Source organism: Felis catus, chromosome B1 (assembly GCF_018350175.1).
Source record: "Felis catus isolate Fca126 chromosome B1, F.catus_Fca126_mat1.0, whole genome shotgun sequence".
Taxonomy (NCBI): Eukaryota; Metazoa; Chordata; class Mammalia; order Carnivora; family Felidae; genus Felis; species Felis catus.
The window spans coordinates 161,785,457-161,808,732 of NC_058371.1; the positions used below are offsets into that span (position 1 = coordinate 161,785,457).

Genomic DNA, 23,276 nt, shown 5'->3' on the forward strand with positions numbered 1-23,276 from the left:
GGTTTTTATACGGACTCCTCCTGCAGACTCTGAAGATGTTTTAGATGACAGGGATGTCAGAGGGCTGACTTCCACGTCTACATACTGAGAAAGTCAGGCCCAGGGGTCATTCGACTTGCCCTGCATCACCTGCATAGTGGAGAAGTGGATCTAAACTCGGGTTCCGTGAAGGCCCGATGAACTAGCCAAGCTGTTTTAACAGGAACCTATATATACAGTCATGAAAACAGAAAAAGAAATCTGTTTGGAGCCGCTATTGTTTAACAACTTGGCACCTCTGTCCCTGCAAAGAGAAGTGAAAGAGCCATTAAGTGAGACTCAATAATCAAAGACAACATGCTAAGCTAGAGAGTAAACAGAACACGGGCACTGTTTCCGGAAGTAAGAGCATGATCTTATTCTCAGAAAGCCAGAGGGCTAGCTTCCCGATCACCAACTGCTCAGTGTAGCCGACTGCAAAGCCACTGAATACTGAATTTCACCCCACCCTAGCGCGATTAAAGGCCACAGGAGACTCTCACAGTCCCCAAAGCCACTGACGGCTATAAGATTCCAATTTCGGAGGTTCGGTTAATTTCAGCTCTAAGTTAATTCTAACTGTGAAAATTACATATCCTGCTTTTTCCCTGTGACAACTGTTCTGCTCTGTCTGGTAACATCAGCCCAGGCAATCCAAATGCTGGGCTACATTGGTGGCGTTTCATGGAGGGTGTGTTCGCCAGGAGCTGCACCCCACCAGAGCCTGTTTTGTTGTTCTGATCTCTCTGAGCTCCGTCGGACATTCCGGGGATGGGTGTTGGCTGGAGTATTTTTAAGTGGGAGCATTTTACCGGACCATCTGAGCTCATAAACCTTTCTACTCTTCCTGCATCAGATATTGAACCACGGGACACTAAAATGACACTTCCTTCTGATCGCCACCAAACTGGTGTGACTCCTAATGGGATAACCTGGGTGTAGTAAGTTTCAGGGCACTCGAACTCAAGGTCACCAAGCTCCCAACCCCCAAGGCTTCACTCATAAAGGGACATGCAAGGGGTGCCTGGGTAGCCCAGTAGGTTAAGCGCCGGACTTCGGCTCAGGTCATGATCTCACCATTAGTGGGTTTGAGCCCCACTCTTGTCTGTGCTGACAGCTCAGAGCCTGGAGCCTGCTTCAGATTCGGTGTCTCCCTCTCTGTCTCTCTCTCTGCCCCTCCCCCTGCTCACACTCTGTCTCTCTCTTAAAAATAAATAAATAGTTTTAAAAATTGGGGGGGGGATATGCAAGTATCTGCCCAACTTCTTCACAGGTCGGCTCTGATAATCAGATGTGGTAGGTCAGTACTTGACTCATCACACAAATGCAAAGAATGAACTAAGGCGAAAAAACTACACAAAGGTCCACAAAATAAATGTGCTCAGCCCAGTGATTCTTGCCGCTTCATAGGAAAAGGAAACCAGTCATCATCTTCTGCTTGGGTCCTACCAGGCAGAAAATGCATCTTCCCGACGCCGCAACTTGCTTAGAATCTCCGCGAAGCCCATTTCCCCCCGCCGCCCCCCACCCCCAGCAGAGGGTCGTTGCAGTTCTCAAGCGCGGCCAGCAGATGACAGTGTTGGTCCAAGGACATGCGTCCCGGGGTCCACGGAGACGGATGCGGCTACAAGTTCTGTGCTAAAATATACCAAATCTTAACTTCCAATCTCTTCCTTTCTTGGGTTATACTTTTAGGTTTCGTGGTGACTTCAGTTCGGAGCCCACAGAATAGAAACAGGAATAGGGAAACTGCGGCCGAAAAAGCTTAATTGTCCGCGGGGCCCCAGGAGAAATTCGGCGAGGGACAGGCACCAGCACCGTCGCTGCGAACGAATCCGCTGGGGCAGCGGGGCCTCGGGAGCCCCGGAAAACAGCGCTGCCATCCCAGGCGGCACAGCTTCAGAGGGCTCGGCAGGAGAAGCCACTGGAGAGGAGTTCGGGTGATCCAGGGCTTTGTTTCCCCCACTCTGTCCCCGCCCCGGGGATGGCACCCACCCGCAGAAGCGACACCACCTGGGCCGCGCGGGGTGGGGACCGCGACGCCGTAGCCCGGGCCGCGCAGCCCGATTTGTCCGCAGGCCATTGTCACCCCTCGTAAACCAGCCCGGCGGGGGCCGCGACGGCCGCGCGGCCGGGAACCTCGGCTGATTGGAAACGACTGTTCCCGTGGCTCAATAGCGCAGAGTTGTAAGACAAACAAACAGCCAGGGGCCGCCCGAGCGGCAGCGGACCTTGCGAGGGGCCTCAAAACAAAAGTCGGCGGCTACCCCCTAACAGCGCCCGGAACCCTACCCCCTCCATTCCCTCCGCTTGTCCCACGCTTAATTCATTACGACGCCCCCAGCCTATCCCCAAACCCGGCTCCCTGCCCCCTCCCGCCCCTCCTGAGTCTCCCCCCACCCCGAGCCTCCCGAGCCCCCACCGTGTTGCAGGCGTCTATCCGAGGCCCCCGGCAGTGGGAAGGGTGACAAGGTCAGTCGGCCCGCGGCCCTCGGGCTCAGCGCTGAAACTCCGACGCGGCCGCGGCGCGGAGCGCGCGAGGCTGGCGGAGAGCGGGACGGCGCGCGCTCCGGAAGGCCGCTAGAGGGCGCAGCAGCCCCGAGAATCTTACCCGGCTCGGCCGCTCGGCCGCCCGCCCGCCGGCGGCTCCGGCTCGCGGTCCCCGGACAGCGCAGCCTGCCCCGCAGCTCCACCACCTTCGGCGGACGTTCCGCACCGTCCAGCCTCCTGCCCCTCCGCCCCCACAACTGACGCCCGCTGCTCCTCCTCCCGCCGCCCCCACGCCCTGGGCCGCTCTGCCGCCCCGGAGCTGGTGGCGACGACCGCCCGCTCGGAGTTTAGCGTCCCTGTCGGTCGCGCTCCTGGCCTCAGAGCTGCAGCGGCCTCGGCGCCCTAGGCACGACGCTAGGCGTTTGCATTGTTTTCGGCTGAGACCTGAGAGGGGGCCGGTCGGGGTGGAGGGAGAGGGGCCGGGCGGGGTGGAGAGAGAGGGGCCGGGGGGTTTAGGGTTACAGTCGCGCGCCAGCGCCTCCTATGGGCCCAAAAGCGGCACGGCCGCGGGCAGCTGCTCTCGGAGAAGGCCGCGGTGCGCTGAAACTGCGACCCCTCGTCTTTCAAGAACCCAGCTTCCCCTGCGCCCCCCTGCCCGATGGTCGCCTCTGTCCCCGCTGCCCAGCACACAGTCGCGCCCGCCTGCGCCCCTCGCTTCCCTTTCTAGGGGAAAGGGAAGACTGCGGTTGGCTGGGAGGGAGCGCCCCAAGTCTAAGGTCCTCTTTAGCTACTCCAACCTATTTTTCGAGCCGATTCCTGGCTTACTGTTCAGTTTAAAACAAAAGGAAATGCCGCAGAGCCACTTCAGCAAAAGACATGGACCGGCAGAGCCTGGACTAGAGCGCAATGGGGCAAAGCAATTTGCCCAGAGCCTGCATCCCGCGCGGGACCTCCCCCCTCACACCCCGACGACTGATGCTGTGCGTGGGCCCCTTGAAGCCAGACTCAAGGGACGTTGAGAGCCCCACCTTTCAGTCACGGAGCTTTTAGCTTTTCCCCCAGAATTGCCACTCGTCCATCAGCAACATGTAACCCTGTCGCAGCTCCCCGGAGGCCAGAGGGAGTCCCACCCGCTGGAGTCTGCAGGAAGGCGCTGGCCACCACGTCCGCAGGACGCGTCCAGGCGCTGCGCGCCGCCCACGGCCGGTCCCCAGGAGGCACAAAACGGGCCCGCCTCGGCGCCAGACGCGTTTGCAGCTGGAAAGCCCGGCCCGATGCCCCTCCCCCTGTTCCCCTCCCCAGTCCGCGCCCCGGGAGGAAAGCAGACCTGGGGCCGGGAGCCAGCGTTCTGCTTCGAGTCCCTCTCGGTCCACCTAAGGACTGGCGCAGGGGCCGAGGGTCAGCTCCCCGCTCCTTCCCGGTGCCTCCCGCCTCTACCTCCTCTATCAGCCCCCCACTCCCACCCCCATACCCGCTCTGGGGACTCACCCAAGCTACATTTGGGTCAAACCAAACGCGAGACTGTGCAAGAGCCTCGAAGCAGGGACTAGCCAGGGTGTCAAAGCGACGATGGACGGGCCCTAGCCTGTCCGGGAGCGGTGGAAGGGCCCCCTTTATCATGGGATTGTGGCAAGAAGGAAACCAAGAGCAAAGGAAAACAACAGGGAAGGGACACAAAGCCGCAGCGCTAGGATCCTAGTGGGGCGGATGCGGGTAAAGGTGAGGGATGTTAAAACCCGAGCCAGCACGACTGCGGATGAAGGGCGCAAACCCGCAGTACCTCTCCCCTCCAGCTGCCCAGACGCCCGCTGGGCTCCGGGGGGTGTTAGTCCCTAGAGCGGTGCGGCCGATTGTCTCCCCCGTTTGCCCGATGTCACTCTGCTCTAAAAAGCTGCCTAGTTCTGGTTGGGAGCGACTGCGGCGAGACGAGTCGGTCCAAAACGTTGAGCAATTCGGCTGCGGAGCCAAAAAGCCATTTCCCACACGGCACAGCCCAGGGCTTTTCCAGGCAGCTGGGCCGGGCTCTGGGCAGTCCGGACCTGATAAAGGCCATCCACGCTCCCTCTCCAGCCCGGGTTTGCCTCTCACCCTGAGAGATGGAGTGAGTGGCACGTTCTTCCAGGCAAGCCTTCCGAAATCCTGAGGTCTTAGCAGGGCTAAGGAAGCAAAGAGAGGGACGGGCGCTCCGGCTGCTGGAAAGACGCACAGCCGACATTCAGGCAGCCCAGCACCGCTTCCCGTCGGAGACGCCTGGCCAGAGCACTGGCAGCTCCCGCACACCTGGCCAGGCAACCCGGTTTCTCGCCCCTAGGGCAGCCGTGCTCGGGTCCCTCTGGCTCTGAGCTGGCTGCGACCCTTTTCGAACCGAACCGCTGATCCCAGCTGTTTCCGAGCTAAATGTATGCCGCCCGTTCCCCCGGCGCTGCCGGGGGAAGTTAGTCTCACAAGTAAAAGCCGATTTCCAAGGGGACAGACGGAGGAGGAGGGAGGGGCGCGAGGAGCCGGCTCCGAGGCTGGCAAGGAGGCCGGCGCAAGGACTGGAATAGACACAGGCACTGGAGAGGATGAAGCAGCGCAGGGCGAGTGCAGGCGGCGAGTGCCACGCATCCCCGCGAGGCAAGGGACCCGCGAGGGGGGTCCAGAGCTCAGGTGCCTGGAGAGAGGTGGCGAGGGCGGTTCCCGTACGATCTTTCTCTTACCTGGGAACCAAATCTCTCCCTTCCAAGTCGTCCCTAACTTCCCCAGAAGTTCTGCACTTCTCTGGCAATCTTCCTTTTTTCCTTCCTGTGGCTGGGACTGGGCAGCAGCAGAGCCCCGGGCTTTCCAAAAATGATTCCACCGAGGAAAGGGGGCGCGCAGAGACGAGTGGGGGTGGGGACCACAGCGCACGAGGAGGGCCCCTTGGAGCGCAGTTCTAAATTCCTCAAATCCCACTTGCTGGAATGCGAGGCGACGACGACTTCTTCACTCGGGGCCAAATGTGTTTGTCATTACTCCAGACCGTCTGCCCGCCCGCCCGCGCCGCCTTCGCCCCCGCGCTAGGGCGCGCAACGCCAGCGCACTGCGGGGCTGGCGCCCTCTCTCCTTCTCACTTCACCGATCCTGCAAACAGCTGGGGAGTCTCCCAAACCCTCGCCCACGTCCGCGCCCCCTCTACTCCTCTCGCAGCCGCCACGGTTGTGCTGAGTCTGGCCCCGGCTCGCACCCGGCGCTGCGCCGTCCAGTAATTACGCGCCCTCGGCCGGCGCCATGTGCCCCCGGCTGCCACCCAAGGTCCGGCCCTCTCCTGCGGAGCCCTTCACGCCTCCCCTCCTCGCAACCCCTTACGCGCCCCACTCGACGCTCTTCTCCCCCCACCTCCCCCAGTCCTCCTGCGGCGCTCCACACCACCCGCGGCAGCGCTGTCCCGCCAAACCGCGGGCGAGGAATGAAAATACTCATTAAAAACCTGTCGCCTTCCAGGACCTACTGCCAAGAAGAGGGCAAACACCTCTGCCCCCACGCCCAGCATTACTTGGTGCTCGTCCCGGTATACACGGATACCACCCCCAGCCCCAAAAGAAACCTCAAAAATGTAAGCCTAAACAATTTCTTTGGGAGACTGTAGAGTTGTTAGAAAAACACTGCTTTTTAAAAATAGGTCTGGAAAATGTGTGTTTTTTTTTTAAATCTCTAGACTTTCGAACTCTATGGTTATCTTTCCTCCAAGTAAAGTTTATTCAAAATAAATGACTCTGGACACACAGTTGGAATTCAACTCCATTTTTTTTTTCCTCATCGCCTAAAGTTTGAGTGAAGTTACTTCACTGCTAGCCCAAAGGGCCTGATCAAGTACTTCTCTTAGAAACAAAAATCATTTTTTTTCTCCTTTCTTACCTTCTCCTCCTATGTCAATGCGTAATGCAAATCCTACATATGGAGTAAAAAGTATGTCCACGGCTTGCCGTCCTCTCCCGTAGTCCCCTCCTGTTTTTCTCCCTCTAGCTCCAACTGTAATGGGCTCAAAACCCGCGTTTTGTAATTGATTCAATGTTATAGTCCATCCTTCTAAAACTAATCATTTGCTCTAAGTAAATAGCTGTCAGGAAATGAAGCGCCCCCCCCCCTTCTTTGGCCTCTTCAAAATAAAAGTTTCTCTCGAACTCCGTGCGCTCTGACTCTCCACGCAGCCAGATTGCGCCTTCGCTCTTTTGCTCTTACGCAATCAGGGGGTCCAGCCCCAACCCCCAGACTTCGACAACAACTGGGGGGCGGAGAGAGGCAGACCAGATGGGGTGGGGGTGGTGGAAGGGGGAGGTGTTGATGTTCTGCCGGGAAAGAGGTTCGTGAAAATACAAACTGCCCATCAATTCCAGAATGAGTTCGCCTCCTGACTTAGGGGGATATTTTCCTATGTTGCTATACTGCTTTGCATTCTCTTTGAAAGAGAAAAAAAGAACTCGTGAAATTGCAGCTAATGCCCAGAAAGAGTATACATCTGGAATGGAGAATGTGCCTTCTGTAGAAATTCCTAGCCCAACTGCATAGGGGGGCTGCCGAGAGAGGTCTCCCAGCGGTGGCGTCCTTACAACCTGGGGTCTTTTAGGGCAAATGCCGGGTAGCTGCCAGTCCTTAAATGGGATGCAGGCAAACTGTGGAGTCCAATATGAAGATGATGGTCTTTGTTTTTGTTTTGCTTTGCTTTGAAAACGGGTTTGAAAGAAGGTACAAAGAATCGAGGGTCTGCGTAGGTTTGGAACTTTCTCCGACAGAACGACCTTTACTCCCGCGGAAGCACTTATCTTGTCGTGCCTTTGTTTTGGGGGTTATCTAGGCGAGGTTGCCCTGGCTTCTATCACGCACACAAAAAGGCTCGGGCTTGGCGGTTCGAGGAATCACTTGCAAAAAACCTGCCACCTCCGCGTTCAGGGAAGGTTCACCTCCGCGGGTTCCCTCCTGCCGCTTTGGGCTGACCTTACTGCCGCCCTGGGGTTGAGCGGGGCCTCAAATCCTGTGCCCAAGGCGCGAGGCAAGAGAAGGTACTGGGAGAGAACGATTCTGCTCGCGAAGGAAAGGGGGCGCTGACGCTCCAGGAACCAGACCGGGCCGAGTGGGGCTTCCAAGTGACAGAGGGGGGAGGGGAGCGCGCTCACCTTCCCCGCCTTCTCTAATTTTGAATTCTCCCGTAGGATTGAGGGGGTCGTTTTTTTATCCCCACCCCCACTCCACCTACACTCTCGGAGCGGCTAGGGCGGCCAGCTTGGGCCTGGAACGTCGGACAGCCATCACCTCCTTCATCGGGAAGGTGGACAGGGAACAGCCGGCAGGAAAGGGTCACAGAAAAGGGCTCCGAGGGATCTCGCACTTAACTGGGATGGGGTCCTGGGGTGTCAGGCTCGGGAAGACGCCTGGGGCTGGGCTAGGGGCCCCATTCCCCCAGCTCTTCTGCGCGCCCGCCTCTCGTGCATCTTCAGTTCGGGCGACTGCACTGCTCACTATTACTTCCACATGTTCCTTCAGGAAATCATTGAAGGCAAATATATGAACGGCCCCTTGTTCGGAATGCTAACAGGATACCGTAATGTTTGTAGATAATGAACCGGGACGCACGACCCCCAAAAAATCACAGTGCGGAATAATGGACAAGGCGGGTGCTGGCTTTCATCTCATTAATAAAAACAAGTGAAGTCGAAGTTTTTATAGCGACTACCCAAATGAATAGGAGACAAAGTAGGGAGGCTGCCCGAGAAGGCCCGTTAGGCTCTGCGAAAGGGCCCGCCCGGTCGCGTCGGGGTCTCCTGAACACAGGGCTCCCCGCCCACAAATGGTAACTTCACAGTTCATTTCAGAGATGCTTCAAGGAGCCCGAAAAGCAGGCTGGGCGGGAGTGTCTTCGGGTCGTAACTCCTCGCGAGTTTGAAGCATGGAGAACGCATGAGCAAGTGAGCAAGCACCCAGTTGTCCTTCTGGTAGTAATTACCTGCCTAATTTGAATGATGCCTTTGTTATGATCATTAACAAACATTTGCTAAAGGTTTCCATGTGTGACATTCCTGAAGGTTTAAAGGCCTGGGAGGCTGACTCCCGGGATAGCGCACCGGTGGGGGGTGGCGCAGGGAAGCAAATGGTTGGGGCATCACTTCGCCGAGTCTGGGCCGAGCAAAGACGGAGAGAGGTCAACATCTGCTTCCCCTGCAAAAGCAAAATAAACCCAGTGGTCGGGAGGAACCAAAGAGGCGGTTCGTGCCTTAAAACGCGTCCTGCCCTTGCAGCCACCACCCACCCGCGCCTCCCACGGCTCATAGGCGGGTTTGAATCTTGCCGTCCGCCCTCCGCCGCGGCTCCGAGCTTTCGGGAGAGGACGGGTCTGCCGCGTAGTCAGCCCGGGCGGTGGGGGGGGGCGGGGCGGGGCGGCGGCGGCGGGGGGGGGGGGGGCGGCGAGCCGCCCTCTACCCTTGTTGTTCTAAGATCCTTCCAGATTGCTCCCTGGGCGCCCGGGGTCTTGGGTGGTCCTGGAGCGGCCGCGGGCCAGAAGTGCCGCCGGCCAAGGCGGACGACGAGGTCCTTTCTCCTCTCCCCCGGCTCCTGCCCCGGGCACCGCGGGGCACCGGGCCACCCGGCGCGCGCCTAGCAGTGACTTTCGCGGACGTGGGCAGCTGTGCGAAGGTCCCAGCCCGCCCCCGGGTTTTTATTTTAACCTCTCGTGTCTCTTCCTTGTGGGATCATCATGGGGTTAAAAATGAGAATTTTCTCCCCAAACCGGGAGTCCGGGGTTGGGGGTGGGGGGTTGTTGAAACCTTCTGGGAAGGAGGCCTAACTCGGAGTTGAGCTGGGTCGAGAAGTTTGGGGAAAGCCGGTGGGAGGGGGTGCGGGGGGGGGCAGAGAGCATGGCCGTTCTGGCGTGGCCTCGCGCGTCTAGGCCCGCAGGCGACATAAAATTGGGTGCAAGGGTGTAAAAGGGGTGAAGTAGAACCAGCCATCAAAAAGAAGGCCCCGCAAACTTCGCACAACCAAACCAAAATGGTCCCTGAAAAGAAACAAAAATCGCCCCCCACCCACCCACCTGCCCTGCCCCGGGGCTCGCTCCTGCGGCCCCCACCCCTCCGCAGCCTCGGCCTCCACGCCGGGAGGCACACCTTCGGCTCTCGGGGGCGTTTCCCCGCTGAGCTGGTTTTTTGTTTCGCCTCTACTCCCCCGCCCTCCAGCCCCACCCCCAATTCTGCTTTCCTCCGGGAATTCAGAGGGCCCTTTTGCTTTAGAAGACTTGGGGTTGTAGTAGTTATCAAAGCCGTTAAGTTGTGCAAATCACAGTTAAACAAACTTATGATCCCCCACCCCGCCCCCCAATGAAGTCGACGGGACGGGGGCACATTTCTAGCTTCATAGTCTGAAAATGAAGGGCCGTTTGGTGGTTTGAAAAAGAAAACGGCGCTAACTGCCCCTTCCCCCCCCACCCACCCCACCCCGCCATCAATACTTGCCAGCGCCTGGAAAAGCCGCCTCCCAGGGCCCCGCGAAGGGACCGCTCAGGGGAGGCGTGCGGACGTGGCGCACAGTTGCGGGGTCCCCACGGGGAGACCGGGCGAGGACTCCGCCCTTGCCTCGGGTCTGCCCCAGCTGAGGCTTGGAAGCTTGCTGCCAGCGTCCTTGCACGCTCAGGATGCAGAGAGGCCCAGGTCTTGGAAAAGGAGGAGGAACAGTTCTCCAAAAAGGTTCAGACTGGCGTGTATAACTTGGGGTGACAGTTCTCCGTCCAGGACCCCCGGCGCACCTCCTCTCCTTGGCGGTTGCTGGCTAGCTAAGGGTGCAGCGTCTCTTCTGGGTTCCTGGGGTCTCTCTCTTTCTCTCTCTCCGAAGATTTGTGTCCAGGGAGAAATGGAAAGCAGTTCCCCGTGGCTGACGACCACCAGGCAGCCTGCTTTGGGACCTGAGGCCCCCAGACTGTGCGCTCCCCTTTGTGGCCCAGCCCAGGCGGGCCTCCGCTCCTGAGAGCTGGGAAAGATGTGGTAGGACTGAACCCCTCTCTGGATCTGGATTTTAGAGTACCCTTTCCTAGGGAGAGACCCCCACTTCCTTCACCTCGGGATATTTTTGGCTTCCCTCCCCGCCCCCTTGCCTCTGCTCCTTAGGATTTAGCTTTTAGTTACTTTTAATTTGAAACCCTACGTGAGGGGAGGGAGAGGCATTGAAGCGATTGGGAGGTCTGCTCTTTATTAGGGGCCTGAGTGTCCAGCTTTCCAACACACAGCTGCGTTTAGGTCAGGCTGACTGAAGAAAGGGCCTTGTCCTCTGGGAGTCCCAGGAGTAGAGCAAGACCCTGTGATGTTTAAAAAAAAAAAAAAAAAAAAAATCCAGCAGAGGCGTTGTGATAGTGGAAAGCCACAGGGACCCGTGTCCCACAGTGACATTAAGTGTGGTACATAAGTTTCAATAAGGGCAACGTTATTTAATCGAGGCATTATTCTATTTAATCCCTGAGGCAACCCTGGGGGTTGTGCGAGATTACCCCCGTTTAGCAGAGGAGCAAACAAAGTCAGAGGGGGTAAGCAATTTGCATACGGCCCTACCAGAACCTGCCTGGCCACGTCCCAGTTCCAGGTACTGTGTAATCTGGTGAAGACTGGTCATGTTTCTGAGCCTCAGTTTCCTTACTTGCACACATAGGCATAAGGTCTGCATTATGTCCCTGTTTTCCTTCTTCAGGCTTTTTCACAGACATAATGACTGTCGCGCCCGTTGCCAGGTCCCTTGGATTGGCCTCAAAAGCCGGGCGAAAGCCAGTCTAGTTTTCTATTTCGTATCCTCAAGGAGGGGGCGAGGCACATCTGGATTCTCAGCTATTACTCCCCAGTGTCTGAGGTCCTCCCCAAAAAAGGGGGCCCCGGGCGGTAGGGCAGAAGGAGGGGGAGGCAGGAAGGATAAAGAGAGCGACCAAAAATGGGAGACAGGCCTGGCATCACCAACCAGAGGGTCTGCAGGAAAGCGGAGGCCTTGGCATGGGGAACTTGAGGTAAGGATCCATGAGGGAACCCTCTGGGTGTCTTGTGGGGCTCTGCACCTGACGCCCTGCCCTCACTTGGAGAGGATGCCCCTGGGAGGGCAAAGTGTCCCATGCACGCACCTCTCGTGGCTACCCTCCCCCAGCAGACTTCCCCCTAACCTTGGTTTTGGAAGAGTTTCTTTTTCCATTTTTTTTAAAGTAAGCTCTGCACCCAACATGGGGCTTGAACTCATGACCCAGAGATCAAGAGTGGCATGTTCTACCGACTGAGCCATCCAGGTGCCCCACTTTTCTCACTTTTTAATTCATCAAAATTTCATGGTGTCCACTAATCAGAATTTCTTCTCAGCTTTGGAGAGTTGGTTCATTGATTCAAGAAGCATTTGTTGAACATCTGCCTTGTGTCTGACTCTGTTAGGCATTGGGGATACAGTAGTAAGCAGAATGGATAGGGTCCTTGCCTTCAGGGAAGTTGCTAGAATATTCTTGTCTCGCCACCAAAGTTTCCTCCATTGCAGCCTCCCTGATGAGTATTGAGAGAGCACTCACTGGACCAACACTCATTTCTCTGTGAGACTCAGACGGCTAGGGAAGCCAGACAGACTAAGCGTAGTTTTGAATCATGGGCCACAGAACCTTCCCCAACTCTCCAGCCTGTGTACAACTGGGATCTCCAGCCTGTGCTGGGAGAGCTCCAATGCAACGCAATATATTCTTACTGAGCCTAAGATGCCTAAGACTCTGTGCCAAGTGGTAAGGACACAGCCCTGCCTTCATGGAGTTTATACGCTAGTTGAACAAACAATTCAACATACAGTTGCACCACAGTGCTGTTAGCAAATTTTAGAGGAGCACAGCGATGTGGAGCACATATGAGGAGCCTAACCCAACTTGGGGGCCAGTGAGGACTTCTTAGAGAGAAGGGACATCTGCTCTTTGAACCTAAGAGAAATGACAATCTAGCTGGGGGGGAGTCTCATGCGCAGGGACTTGGAGGTGAGAGACAGCACAAGGTAATCAGAAGTGAAAGAAGTTTGGAATGGCCGGAACTTGGAAAAGGCCAGATGGGGAGGAGCAAGAAGGAGGGCAGATCATGGGGCCTTCCAGGTCCCGTTGAGTCTGGACTTAATGTTAGGGAAGTGCCAGAATTGGTTTCCGGAAGGACAAGACTGGAACAGAGCAGAATTTTAGGCAAGATCAGACTGAATGAAGCCAGAAGGCAGGGAGGCTACTGCTGTAATCGGGCAAGAGAGGATGCTTCCCTTGCCCCAGGGTTAACAGCAGGGGTTTGAAGAAAGTGAATGTGAAAGGGACAAATAGAATGCACATCCCCCCCAGCTGGGGTGGAGGGGGGAAGGGGGGGGGAGTGAAGCCTCTGGTTTAGGCCATAGCTGGTGTTGTTGACTCAGTTGGGGAACAAAAGGAACCAAATTTGGGAAGGAAAACATTGAGCCCACTCCTAAAGATGATACATTTGAAAACCTCAGGAAGGCAAGAGTCAAATGAGCCGAAAATCCAGAACGAAGTGTTGAGTAACTCCCAACATTTTCTGGTGGGCAAAGAAGCAGCTGAGAAGGAATAGCCGGCAATCTTTATCTCTTGAATATTCGGCTCTCAGCTCTGAATCCAGACAATGGATTGACTGGGAGTTGGTTGAATTAAAAGAGCCGGCTACACTTCCCATCTAAATCCAACAGTATCAATTGTGGCCGAACATATCTGCTGGCTTTGTATTTGAATGCGGATAAACATTCTACGAAACCGTGAGAGCTTTAATTATGAGATGAATGGCAATACTAGATTCTTGTTTCCATCATTCACACTCTTAGATGTACCTTTGTATCCACATTTGGATTTGAATCACCAAAAGACCCAAGAGAGGTTGAAGCCGTATTCTTGTCCAAAGGATCCTCAGGTACTAGCCCTCTATCATTCACCCCCAGCCCTTACCAGGCACTGGAGAGACTGAAGTAGGGCTCATTTTCGGGGGGGGGGGGAATATATATATATATATATATATATATATATGTGATTTCAGTGACAAAGATTACATACTGTCCCCTAGTAATCAATGTCTCTTCCTTCTCAGTAATTGAGACTCTGATTTTTTTTGTTTCCTGGGACAAAACCTTTCTTTCATGTCTCTCTTGCAGCTAGATGTGGTCATGAGGAAAAGCTCTGGCCAGCGGCAGATGAGCTGAAGCTGTGGGTCCAACTGCCAACAAATGTCCCTAATAGTAGAGGGCGCGTTCTTCTCAATCTGGTCTTTTTGTTGAATGGAAAGCAGATGTATGACCGGCGCTTCGGCAGCCATCTTAGACTATGAGGCAACCTTGAAAATGGAAACCATGCACTATGGTGTAGTACATGGAAGGTCTGCAACCTGTGAAGCTCCGAACAAACCCTGAGAGACTCCCTACTATCTTCTTGAAAATGTAGGCAAAACAAAATTCTAGCTCATTACGCCTCTTATTTTGAATTTTTCTGTTACCGGCAGCCCAGCTTGAGGCTAACTAACAAAATCAGAAAGCGTTTGTTCATTCTAGCTCCAATCACCTTCACTCAAAACTGAAAACTGTCTGGGGATAGAAGGGCTGAAGCACGTACACAGCTGTATGACATCCCCATTAAGCCTACCAAGACCTGGACGTGTCCCCGCTGACGTGCTGACATTAACAACATTCCTGTGGGACCTAAGTGTGTGTGTTTTACAACACGCGATTCAGACATGCTACCTACTCAATTTGTCTTTGGAAAGTCAGCGCTTCTAGAAAAAGGACTCTGAAAGAAACAACAGGAAGTAGGCATGAGTTCTCCTCCCCCACCCTTTCTCCTGGTCTCCTATTTTCATTCCTCATTAGGGTCCTGTTCTTACCCTTAATTACATTCTTACAGTCTGCACACTTCTGGCCTTCTCTCTTTGCTGCCTCCAGATCCTTAACATACTTACGTCCTTGTTCGGTTTTTAACCGCTTTAAAGATGCCCTTGCCGAGAGGTAAACTTCACGCCCACATTTTGAGGTAATAAAACGATCCTGCAGGTAAACAGCCACGGAGTTTAGGTCAACTTCCACCACCAGGCCCTTCCTTGGCAGAGATGCAGCCCCACGAGGCAAGGAGATGATGATTTCCGATTGACTCAGGAATTTAATAAGAGAACTTGAGTTTCTCCTCGCCCTGCTCTATATCCATAGCTGCAAACGTGCCAAGGTATTAGGGCTGCTCCCGACCCTCCACGCAGGTATCGCTGAGTCTTTAAGCATATATTCTTCCAGCTCATAATGAGTGAAGGGATCCCTCATAGCCCTAAGAGAAGAATGGAAACCAGGTTTCTTCTGTGGCCTGTCTCCTTAGCATTCAGGACATTGTCAGTTGACAAATGTTTATTCAGCAACCCTGTGCCAGGCATGGTGCGAGACTCTGGGATGCTGTGGTAGAGAAACAAACAAGACCTCTGCTCTCTGGGCTCGGCTTCTGGGGGGCTGGGGGGAGACAGACAGAAAACAAACCAGGCCCTGATTAAATGGCAGATGTGACACGAGCTCTGCTGTCATCTGGTGACCCACGAGCCTATCATAGGAAGCCAGAGCTGGTTCCATACCTCAAGGAATCATCCCTGAGGAGGTGATATTTATTTATTTTTAAATGTTTTTTTATTTTTGAGAGAGAGAGAGAGAGAGACAAGCAGGGGAGGGGCAGAGAGAGAGAGAGGGAGACAGAGGATCCGAAGCAGGCTCCAGGCTCTGAGCTGTCAGCACAGAGCCGGGTGCGGGGCTCGAACCCACGAACTGTGAGATCTTGACTTGAGCCAAAGTCTGATGCTTTGAGGCTCCACCTGAGGAGGTGCTGTTTAAAGCTGCATGCAGTTCTGACGAAAGTGGCTATGTTCTGCTATTATTTTTAAGTCATTCAGTAAGTTAGGTCCCACGAGAAATGTTTTGTTTGGGGCAGGTAGAAAGACAACAAAACGAACTCTGCTGTTTCTGGAAATGGCAGTTCTTGGTGCCCCGAGGAACGGTAACTTTCTGATACCAAATCACAGAATGATTGAACACACTCATCTAGGGGATTGTCCTTGTTCAAAAGAGACCCTTCCGCTCCCTTGAGATTGGCTATCATGAAATTTGAATATAACGGAGATTCGTGACAAAGCCAAACCTGGTTCTTCTATCATCCTGAGGGTGGGGCTGTCTTGCGGAGATAAGAGGAAGGCGTGCTGTCATCCAACTCCCTGAGCTAATGTTTCACAGGCTGACAATGACAGAATGATTGCCTTTGATTAAAGCACGTTTTCAATTATCCACTGGGTACATACAGCCTATTAGATAGAGTTTGCATTACAAAACAGAGAACCCAAGGCCCATCGAGGATAATACAAAATGTTACCAGTTCCCTTATTGTGTGTGCATTTGGTTAATTATTGCATTGCTCCCTGAGTGTATTTATGAAATGACTTCACTGACTGATAGACGTCTAAGTCATTAACTCCAATGAAACCAAGAAAAGCCAGACCCCTGGCGGAGTTCTACCTCTGCCCGACTGTGACTTTGCGCCACTAGAGGGCGCAAGAGGCCGACTCAGAATCCAAGTCCACTCCGCAAGTCCACGTTAGTGCCGGAAAAAGAAGCCAAGGGTTCCCGAATACTCTGGAGAGGAACCAGCTCAGGGCCTCTCCCTTCCCTAAGACTCCCCGGTCACCCCTAGAAACTGGTTCAGTTCCAGGCCAGTCCTCAGCAAGCCGGAGATTCGTCTCGAAGGTCTGACCCCGTCTGGGCTCATCCTCAGAACACTAAGGTTTGTGTGTCAGTACAAGGGGGAGGGGGGGAGGGCACAGGATGCAAGGAGCACTAACCACAGCCAGTTTCCATCCCGCGCCTGAGGACTTCAAAGAGCTAACTCAGGACCTGCGCTTCAGTTCAGCTCAAATTAAAAGGTCTAAAATTGGCACCTGTAACAAATATCAGTGCCCCATCACATTTAGTCTGCATTGACTGTTGGAATTCTCAGACACTGAAACAACAATTTTACCTGCCGGTAAGGAATATCGTAGTACATTTTGCACGTATTACCCCAAGAACAGGGTTTGGACAGACTGTCCTGCACTGCGGAGCTAAAAGGTTTAATTTTCCGAGGTTCTCTTATGGAAATGGCCCTCTGAAAGGGGCAGGCATGGAGGAAAATACCTCTGATCCAATAGTTTTCCACGGCAGCCCTGTGAAAACCCTGATATTATTACTGTGGGTGAGCCCCGTTGTTCGCTTGGGAAACAGTGAGGCCAGTTGAACAAGAGTGATTTATCCGATTAAAAAAAACACTCATGCTTTTATGGCTGAGTCATGTTACTACGGACACAGATGACAACAGACACACTTATCTCTAAGAAGAATTTTGATCGTTGAGATCCAATACCTATTTCCAATTTAGTTGAGTTCAGGCAAGATTGGGATGACTTCAGGTCTTTGCACTCAATGCTCTGCCCCAAACCCATCTTCTACCAAATTCAGAGCACAGTAGCATGATTGTAAATTTGATTTCAGATGTATTTCAGTACTCCTTGTGGTAATCAGAGACACGCCAGACTGTCACACGAAAGGTAAAGAATGACTTCTATAAATGAAGATCCCTGAGTCACCTGAATTTCCCAGTGACAGAAGCTGGGGTAAATTTGACAACTCTGGCATAATTAACTACTGTCTCTGTGGGTCCCAAACTGGTTATGCATCAACAATTCTGATGGTGTAACCTAATACCTAGCCTACTAAACTATTATTGCAGGTAAAAATTCCCATTATAGGGGCGCCTGGTGGCTCAGTTGGTTGAGCATCCGGCTTCAGCTCAGGTCATGATCTGGAGGTCCGTGAGTTCGAGCCCCGCGTCGGACTCTGTGCTGACAGCTCAGAGCCTGGAGCCTGCTTCGGATTCTGTGTCTCCCTCTCTCTCTGTTCCTCCTCTCTCTCTCTCTCTCTCTCTCTCTCTCTCTCTCTCTCTCTCTCTGTCTCTCTCTCCGTCTCTCTCAAAAATAAACATTAAAAAGTTTCTTTTTAATTCACATGTTATTCTGCCCACTTAAAAAAACGAGTTGTCTATAGCTGTATAGAGTTGAATCTTTAAGTTTTGACCCACTATTTAAATGAGATTGAGTGTATTTCCAAATAAAAGACAACTTAAAAGTGCAGACTCACACTTCAGATAGTGGTTATCTTATCTGCCTATCTGAGTGCTGTCTGCTTTCCCTCAAACCACCAATAAAACCTGAGAAAGTGGAACTGGCCATTCAAGAGTTCCCTGCCCCACCCCACCTGGATGACTGAGGAAGAGCCGGTCTGGTGGGTACTGTGGGTATTGCCTACTATTTGGTCTTTGAGCACCGCGATCTTGCCAAGATGCTCGGCTAAAATGCACAGCCCTGTCCATAACCATTGATAAGTTTCCTTCTAAAGCTGTGTGGCAAATAGCTCATCCTTACCCCACCATCACGCCTACCATCCAGAGGATGAAGGCCAGCGGTGTCTACATATTACCTGAAGGGTGGATGAAAAACATTTCAGTGTTTCGGATACTCTCAAATCCAGACGCTGGAGGTACAGGTCACTTTCATTTCAGTTTTTCTATTCCACTGTTGCGACCCCCATGCTCCCATGCCGTTTTCCACCTTCCAAAAGTGTTCCTGAATCTGTGAGCTCATCCGATGTCCCTCACAGCCGTGGGCAAAAGGAACAGTGACACAGACACTGAGTAGGAGAGGTTGCTGATTTATACAAGCCGTCATTCCCAGGTAGGGGAAGAACGGACACCCTCCCGGGTCCCAGCAGTGGTTTCCCCACCACCATCATGCTCTTTGCAGTTAGAAAGAGTCTATGTGGACATAACAGGGGTAGAGTTGCGAACCAAGAAACTCAGAAGTAAAATGTTTTTTTCCTCCTGGAATCTGAGTGGGGTAGGTTTTCATGTTCCTGGGCCTTTTTCCTATTATTATGGTTCACACTATATAAATGCCACAAACTTCTAGAGGCATTTTGAAGACGTTCTATGTGCAAAGCTGGGTGTTATGCTGCCAGGAAGAGACACCAAAGAAATTTCAAGAAATAGAACGCTATCCCCAGAAGTTTAAAATCTATGTGTTAAGAAGCACACATTAGCGTATGAACAAATGCGGTGGGTCATTCATTCAAGTCCCCGGGGTTGGGGCTTGGATGTGGTCGGAGCCATGGGGATTTTTGTGGGAAGCAAGATGTAAGCTGTCACCAGGTCAGGATTCAACTCACCCAATTCAAGCTACTTCTCTAAACCTGCTCCTTGACCTGCATTCCCTCACTTGTTGATATCACAGTCCAAAAGGTCCCTCCAGCCTGGGCATTATCCTTGACTAGCCCGTCTCCCCATCTCTCCTCTAGACTGATCACAGCCTCCCAACTGCCTGTCCCAACTCCAATAAGATCAAGTTCCAGAACCTTTGGCACAGCCTGCAAAACCCACCATAAAGGGTCCTGGCTGCCCCCCCACCCCCGCCAGCTTCACCTGGTATGACATCTCTGTCTGCACCCAGCACTTTCAGCATGACAGACACCCAGCACCCCGTTGTCTGAGCCAGACCCTAGACGACTCAGAATACACTCTTGCTTTCCTCCCGTCTTCATGTTCTCTGGGTTCCTTTCCTTTTATTTCTGGTAAAAGTCTTTTCTTCCATTGCGGCTAGCTATGACTAAAGGGGAAGAGAAGGGAACTTTCTACTTTCTGGCTGAGAGACGAGTATAGGGATATCCCTGTGGCCTCCCCGGGGGCAGAAGTTTGCATGTTAGATCCAGAACTAAGGGAGTGGGGAGCGATTGGAAACAGACAGTAAAATCCCGGGAAGAAATGATCTCATTGTGAATGAGAATGTTCCCCGTTTTTTCTCTTCACAGAATCTCTTAGGTCTGACAAGGCCGTAGATGAGTTTTTTAGGTTGTTTTTATTTTTATTTTTATTTTTTTTTAATTTTTATTTTTTTGCTCCACATCCAACATGGGGCTAGAAACCAAGATCGTGAGATCAAGAGTTGCACGTCCTACCAAGCCTACCAACTGAGCCAGCCAGGCACCCCGAGGCTGTAGGTGTTCTGAGTCATTTTGACCTTCTTCACGTCCCCTGAGATCAGCCTTGTACCCAGTGGAGCTGCTGGGAAGCCTTGATTTACAAACTATGGGTTTTCAGCCAAGCTTGGTTCTCTTCTAGTCTTTCCTATCTCGGGTAATGACACCACCATCTTCTCAGTTGCCCGAGCTTCAAAGACAAGTGTTTCCTTTGTTTTTCCTTCTCCCTGACTCCCCATATGCAGGCTATTAACAAGTTTTATCGATTTTACCTTCCAAGAATATCTAAAATCTGTCCCTTCTTCTCCCTCTCCACTGCACCCCACTAGTGCCAACAGATTCCTCTCATCGGGACTCACCCTCCAGTTGTTTCTCTACATCTTCTGTTGCCAACTGTCAATCCATTCTCCACACAGCAGTCAGGGTACTCTTTCTAAAATGTAAACTCTTATTTTTTTTATGTAAGTCAAATATATATTGTTGAAATGTAACATATATACAAAAAGAACACAAACCGTAGTGTATAACTCAGTGATTTTATATACAACGAACACACTCATGACTGGTATCCCAGACGTCCTCTTCCGCTATTTCTACACTAGCCTCTTCCAAGGGTACCCATTGTCCTAACTTCCAACACCATTGGTTGGTTTTCACCTGCTTGAAAACATTGTCACAGAATTACAGATTCTATATGAATCATAGATAAATAGAATCATACTTCTGTGTCTGACTCATTTCAGTAAACATTTTGTTAATGAAATTCATCCATGTTGTGGCTTGTACTTGTAATTTGTTTATTCTAATTTCTGGAAAGTGTTCTGTTGTATGAATTCACCATTTATTTAACCATCCCATTGTTGTTGGATACTTGAATAGTTTCCAGCTTTTAGCTATCAAGAATAATACTGCTATAAACCTTCTCATGCCTATCTTTTGGTGAGCCTATGAACCCATTTCTGTTGGGAATATACCTGGGAGTGGAATTGCTGGGTCATGAAATGTACATGCTTTAGTAGATACTGCCAATGTCCCAATGTGTTGGGACACTGCCCCCACTAGCAAAGTATGAGTGTTCCATTCACTTTGTATCCTTTCCAACTCTTGATGTTTGTCTGTCTTTTTCATTTTAGTCATTTTCATGGAGAGTGGGCTGTCATAAATCTGACCAATATCACTTCCTACTTAATGACCTTCAAGGCTTCTCGATGAATTTAAAAGAAAACCCAGATTCCTTAAAGTGGCCCTGCCTACCCCTCCAATGTCACCCGATATCACTCTCTTCCTGTTTCTACACTGATCTCAAATCTGTCAAGCCCTTTCCCACCTCTGGACCAGCACACTCCTCTTCCTTAGCCTGGGAAAAGTTCCTTCTGTCCCACCCTCTCTCCCACCCTTCCTGTCGCTTTTTTAAAGTCTGTCCTAAGGAGATCTCTGACCGCTCCCTCCTGTGCTTCCTTTCACAGAACTAATCACACAGCGCTTATCACAGTTTATAGTTACATATTTCTGTTTCCCTGTGGGGTTTTTTTGGGTTTTGTTCTGTCTGTCCCATTAGACTGTAAAGGTCATGAAGACGAGGAATCTGTCTCCTTTGAAAACTACTCTAGTCCCTGCGCCTGGGAGACAGCGCTTGGCATAGGGTGGGCACTCAACAAATGTTTATTGAAAGAACAGGTGAATAAATCCAGTCCGTTTTAGACTATGAGTGAAATAATGTTTAATATCATCCTTGAATGTGGAGTTTTGACATCCACTGAAGGAAGGTGCCTTTACTTGGGGGCCTGGACAAGCTTAGCCAGAAGTGGACAGGCAGAGGGACCTGAGGGATGAACCAGCAACTCTTAGACAAGCAGCCCAGAGCTTATTCATGAGCAGGAAGGCTCTGGGGAAAAAAAGCAGAGCTGACGTTCATCCAAAGAGGTTTTCTAAAGGAAGAAATGACTTAGTCCCTGGGGAAAGTCTGGGTTTTCTAGGAAGTAAATTTTTTTGTAAAAATCAAATAGCCTTCCATATGCCCAGGAAGCACCCTAATGTCTCCCAAGAGGGACATTAAATTATTAAGGGACTTAATTATTCCTACAGAGCAGTATAGGAATTGGGGGGTCAGCTGACTCAGATCTTAAAGCCAGTAGCTTTGGGGTAGGGAGGAACAAGCTGCAAATGTTCTACTGTTTCAATAACAATAGGGACAGAATTTAATAATGTGAAAAATAATATTTCTGGCAAGAATTTTGAAAATGCATTGATTGGGACGCCTGGTGGCTCAGTTGGTTAAGCATCTGTCTTCGGCTCAGGTCATGATCTCCTGTTCTCTGGGTTCGAGCCCCGCATCGGGCTCTGTGCTGACAGCTCAGAGCCAGGAGCCTGCTTCGGATTCTGTGTCTCCCTCTCTGTCTGCTCCTCCCCGACTTGCATTGTGTCTCTATCTCTCTCAAAAATAAATAAGCACTAAAAAAAAAAAAAAAGAGAGAGAGAAAATTCATTAATTATTATAAGTTGGTAATGTGTATTTCTTAAATGTGTGCAGCCTCCCTTGTGCACACCTGATTTTCCTCGATAGTCTATTCCATCAAATAGCACCCATCTGACAACCGCTGCTGTGCCTTCCCTACTGGACTGGCGAGGCTAAGCATTCTCTGTGTGTGAGTAGAATAGAAAAATACAGAGTATTCAGATGAGAACAAGAGTAGGATTTATTGTCATTTTCATTTAAAATGCCGTATTAACTTCCAGATAATTGGAAGGCATTCATCCTCCGTGACATATGCATTTAAAAGGTTTACTTTGGCTCCAATAATCCTACTGATTTAGCTGCAGAAGTATGTTTCAAATAATGAGCTGTGTGTTCAGTGTATCTTAGCACCATATAAATGTGCATTTCTGCAGGGCACTGGTATTTTAAGTTCAATGTAGTCATTTTGCTATGTAAAACATCTAATTTCAGAAAATGAGTAATCAGTGGTAGATCCTAGCAGTAAACCCTTGAGGGTCTCTTAGGTGCTCGGGATACAGAGACTTCCAGCGTGTGTGTTTCATGGGGGAAGAGACGGGTAAGCAGGCAAGGGCAGCCAAGCGTAGTAAGGGTTACAGCAGGGCGGGGGACTATATAGCTGATGTAGGAGCCACGGGAGGCATTCGCTCCAGAATTACAGGGTGTGGTGGGGGCTGTCAAAGGCTCTAGGACACTGTTCTCTCTTGCTCGACATTTCTTTCCCCCAGTCTTTCAAAAATTCAACTCAGAAGCCAGTCTTTGGAGAGGCCTTCCCAATCTCTTGCCTGGAATACTCCCGGAGCGGTCTTCTTACCCCTTTCTGAAGATGATACTTGTGTTCCTGCCGTTTTCACACCCTGGAGGGGCAATCTACGGTAGGAGTCAGGAGTGTGGACTAGGGTCAGACAGCCTAGATTGGAGCCTTGTCAGCTGCTTGCTATCTGTGACACTTTACTTAACTTTCCTGTGCCTCAGTTTCCTCATCTGTATGGAGATCACAAGAGTTAGTAGGAGTGGGGCGCCTGGGTGGCTCAGTCGGTTGAGCGTCCAACTTCAGCTCAGCTCATGATCTCATAGTTTGTGGGTTCGAGCCCCCAGAGGGCTCTGTGCTGATAGTGTGGAGCGTGCTTTGGATTCTCTGTCTCCCTCTCTCTCTGTCCCTCCCCCCCACCTCTCTCAAATAAATAAATAAACATTAAAAATAAAATAAAATAAAATAAAA

At 51.8% G+C, this 23,276-nt stretch overlaps 1 protein-coding gene across 5 annotated transcripts in view; it reads right to left on the minus strand.

The window, feature by feature from the left end:
• Window positions 1-6,606, minus strand: part of PDGFRA (platelet derived growth factor receptor alpha) — a 51,965-nt gene extending 45,359 nt beyond the window's left edge. Inside the window, exon 1 of one of the 5 annotated variants that reach the window (XM_003985377.5) lies at window positions 6,385-6,606. The gene's annotated coding sequence lies outside the window, so the exon portion shown is untranslated. Of the gene's footprint in view, window positions 1-2,440; window positions 2,503-2,629; window positions 2,724-3,536; window positions 3,676-5,207; window positions 5,595-6,384 lie in introns of those variants that run through there. The other 4 variants (XM_019829489.3, XM_006931120.4, XM_023253101.2 and 1 more) reach the window with 4 other exon arrangements.
• Between the last annotated feature and the right edge of the window lie 16,670 nt (window positions 6,607-23,276).